Source organism: Lolium perenne, chromosome 1 (genome assembly GCF_019359855.2).
Source record: "Lolium perenne isolate Kyuss_39 chromosome 1, Kyuss_2.0, whole genome shotgun sequence".
Classification (NCBI taxonomy): domain Eukaryota; kingdom Viridiplantae; phylum Streptophyta; class Magnoliopsida; order Poales; family Poaceae; genus Lolium; species Lolium perenne.
Genome location: NC_067244.2, coordinates 172,579,503 through 172,583,748, shown reverse-complemented (window position 1 = coordinate 172,583,748; position 4,246 = coordinate 172,579,503).

Sequence of the window (4,246 nt, the reverse complement as noted above, 5' to 3'; positions counted from 1 at the left end):
CAAAAGGTCCCCATCCACCTAGGAACTTCTCCCCCTTTGGCATCGGAACACCAAAAAGGAGGGTAACGAAACTAGAGGGATGGAGAAAAAGAACATACGACCAAGCTTGCAAAAATCACGAGAAAACAAGCTTGAAGGAGGTTCCCAAAAACAAGAAGAAGAAAGCAAAGAAGAAAGACAAAACAAGGTCACGAAGAACCGAAAAACCCTCAAAGAGGGGGTGTTGGTGGCCGAAGCCACCGTGTAAGAGTATAGTAGTTGTGAGGTCGCGTAGATGTATCTAGGACTCACGGACTACAACTCAACATGAAGCTCATAAGTCACTTAATTGACAAATAGCAAATGTTTTGGATTTCTTTATGCATTATGGGGGGAGTGATAGCTCAATGGATTTAAACCGCACTCCCCCTATGTCCATGCGTGCCTTTCATCGAGATATAACGGTAGGAGTGGTATGTGCGCACGACGGTCAAGCAAAGTTCGATGGATCAATGATATTTAGCTCATGCCTCAATTCAATAAAGCGCTTCTCATCCAAGGGCTTCGTGAAGATGTCCGCCAATTGCTCCTTGGTGCCAATATAGGATAGTACAATATCTCCGCGAGCAATGTGGTCCCGGATGAAGTGGTTCCGTATCTCAATGTGCTTCGTCTTGCCAGGAAGAACCGGATTGTAGGCGATCTTGATTGCGCTCTCATTGTCACACAAAAGAGGCACCTTGCTATACTCGAGTCCATAATCTCGCAAGGTTTGCCTCATCCATAAGATTTGAGCACAACTACTCGCCGCGGCAATATATTCGGCTTCCGCGGTGGAGACGGAGACACAATTTTGCTTCTTCTAGGACCAACACACCAAAGATCTTCCAAGGAAGTGACATGCTCCGGAGGTAGACTTCCTATCAATCTTGTCGCCCGCCCAATCGAAGTCGGTGAAACCAACCAAAGCAAAGTCCGTGTCCCTTGGGTACCATAGTCCGAAGTGTGGGGTATCAACTAAATATCGAAAGATCCTTTTGACCGCCACAAGGTGGCTTTCCTTCGGACTTGCTTGAAACCGTGCACACATACCAACTCTTAACATTATATCCGGGCGAGAGGCACAAAGGTAAAGAAGCAAACCTATCATCGAACGGTAGAGCTTGGTATCCACCGCCTTGCCGGCCTCATCAAGAGTGAGTTGACACTTGAGTTGCATCGGAGTTCCAATCCCCTTGGCATCCTTCATATCAAAGCGCTTGAGCATGTCTTGGAGGTACTTCGCTTGATTGATGAAGGTGCCTTGTCGCATTTGCTTGATCTCGAACCCAAGAAAGTACTTGAGTTCACCCATCATTGACATCTCAAACCTATTTGTCATCAACATAGAAAACTCATCATTGAATTTTGTGTTAGTAGAGCCAAATATGATGTCATCTACATAGAGTTGGCATACGAAAAGCTCCCCATTGACCTTCTTAGTAAAAAGAGTAGGGTCGATTTTCCCCACTTCGAAACCACGGTCTTCAAGCAACTCCTTGAGATGCTCATACCAAGCTCTAGGAGCTTGTTTGAGACCATATAGGGCCTTTTTGAGCTTGAAGACATGGTCCGGGAAATGGGGGTCCTCGAACCCCGGGGGTTGCTTCACATATACTTCCTCATGTAGAGGACCATTAAGAAAAGCACTCTTAACATCCATTTGTTGCAACTTAAAGCCATGATGTGAGGCAAAGGCCAAAAGGATACGGATGGACTCAAGCCTTGCAATGGGTGCAAAGGTTTCACCAAAGTCCACGCCTTCGACTTGAGAATAGCCTTGTGCCACCAATCTTGCTTTGTTGCGGATGACCGTGCCACTTTCATCTTGCTTGTTCTTGAAGATCCACTTGGTGCCGATAACATTGCGGCAATGATCGGGTCGCTTCATGAGAGTCCATACATCATTCCTCTTGAAGTTGTTTAGTTCCTCTTGCATTGCATTCAACCAATCGGGATCTTTGAGAGCATCATCAACTTTGAGTGGTTCCTCCTTAGAGACAAAGGCGTGGTGCCCACAAAAGTTTGCAAGTTGCCTCCGAGTGGTAACATTTCTCTTTAGATCACCAATGATATTTTGCAAGGAATGAGACTTGAAACGCAAGTGTCTTGTAGTAGGATCTTCACGGCGAGTGTCGGCTTGAGGAGATGGTTCTTGTGAGTCCTCTTGGCCTTCATCACGGTTTAGGTCCTCGCCTTGACCTCCATTGTCGTTGAAAGGGGCATCATTGTCATGAGATCCGGATGGCTCGGGGGTACAGGGAATATTATTGTCCATGAAGATTATCCCCGAACCACTCGGAGAAGAACTTGAAGCTTGACCTTGGTCACTTGATGTTGGGTGTTGAGGTAGACGAGCTTGCAGTGTATGTTGTTCTTGAGCTTGTTGAGGTGAACTTGGACTTGATTGTTGTTGTAGATGTCGAGGTTGATCTTGAGGTTGAGGTTGAACTTGAGGTTGTTGTAGAGGTTGACTTGCATTTGTTAGATCAACGGAAGAAGCTTGGCCTTGTGGTGTAGATGGCTCCACTTGGGTGGAACTTGGTCCTTCCCCGGTACTCATAGAAGGTAGCTCTTGAGGTAGGCGAATGCCAACACCCATCCTTCCTATGGTATCCGGGGGAATTGCATCTCCTTTCTCACAAGAAGCACTTCGCTCCTCCAATGATCTATCATCTTCATCGAACGTCACATCACAAGACTCTACAACACGTCCACTTGACTTGTTGAAGACTCTATAGGCGTGAGAATCCGTAGCATAGCCAACGAAAATTCCTTCTTGAGCTCTTGAATCAAACTTGGATAGGCGCGTGTCCTTGACAAGTATGTAGCATTTGCATCCGAAGACCTTGAAGTATGACACATTAGGCTTGTTTCCGGTGAGGATCTCATATGGTGTCTTCTCAAGACCTTTGCGAAAGTAGAGGCGATTAGTAGCATGGCATGCGGTAGAGATAACTTCCGCCCAAAAATTGTAGTTGGACTTGTATTGTATCATCATGGTTTGAGCGGCTTCGATCAAGGTTCGGTTCTTCCTTTCGGTGACCCCATTTTGTTAGGGAGTATATGGCGTGGAGTATTGGTGTTGGATTCCTTCTTCGTCGAGGAAGTCATCCAATGTGTAGTTCTTGAACTCCGTTCCATTGTCGCTCCTTATTGCGAGGATCTTGTTGTCGTACTTGCGTTGAACTTGGTTGGCAAACTCCATCATGGTCCGTTGAGTCTCACTCTTGTACTTGAAGAAGAATACCCAACAATAGCGTGAATAGTCATCAACGATGACGAGGCAATACTTCTTTCCTCCAAGACTTTCATGAGATGGTGGACCAAAGAGATCAACATGTAGAAGCTCCAAGCATCTTGTGGTAGAGATGATAGTCTTGGCCTTGTGAGGAGCTCCATGCATTTTTCCTTGTACGCAAGCCCTACAAACACGATCCTTGCAAAAGGAGACATCTTCTTTTAGTCCGAGAATGTGGCCACCCTTGTGGAGACTTTGCAAAGTCCTCATGTTGACATGGGCTAGTCGGCGATGCCATAACCAACCCTTGTCACCTTTAGAGAATAGGCAAAGAGCGGAAGACGTTGACTTTCCGGAGAAATCAACAACATACAAACCGTTCTCTACATATCCAACAAAAGCTACATTGAGTGTCTTGCTCCACAAGAGGACCACCATATGTTCATCAAAGAATGTGCATAGGCCCATACGAGCAATTTGATGAACGGAGAGTAAGTTGTAACCAAGGGTCTCGACAAGGAGGAAATTCACAAGTGAGATGTCGGGTGTTACCACCACCTTGCCAAGACCCAATACTTTAGAGCACGTGTTGTCGCCATATGAAACGGTAGAGAGAGAAGGCACGAGGTCGACAACAATATCCTTGCTTCCGGTCATATGACTTGTGGCTCCACTATCAACCACCCATTTAGCGCCACCGGAAGCATAGTCCTACAAGGAATCAAGTCTTGGATTTAGGTACCCATTTTTCAATGGATCCTAGCATGTTAGTAACAAGGGGTTTGGGAACCCAAATAGTCCAATCAACATTGTTCTTTTGAGGACCAATAAAGCGAGCACGAATATGTCCATAGTAATCAACAAAAAGAACATGAGAAGGGTTGTTAGAGCCGGCAAAACCCGTCGAGGCGGAGTTGGGTACTCCATCTCTTCTTGAGCTAGTATTGCTCCCTTCAAGGTTGGTCTCCATGTTCTCCTTGTCCTTCT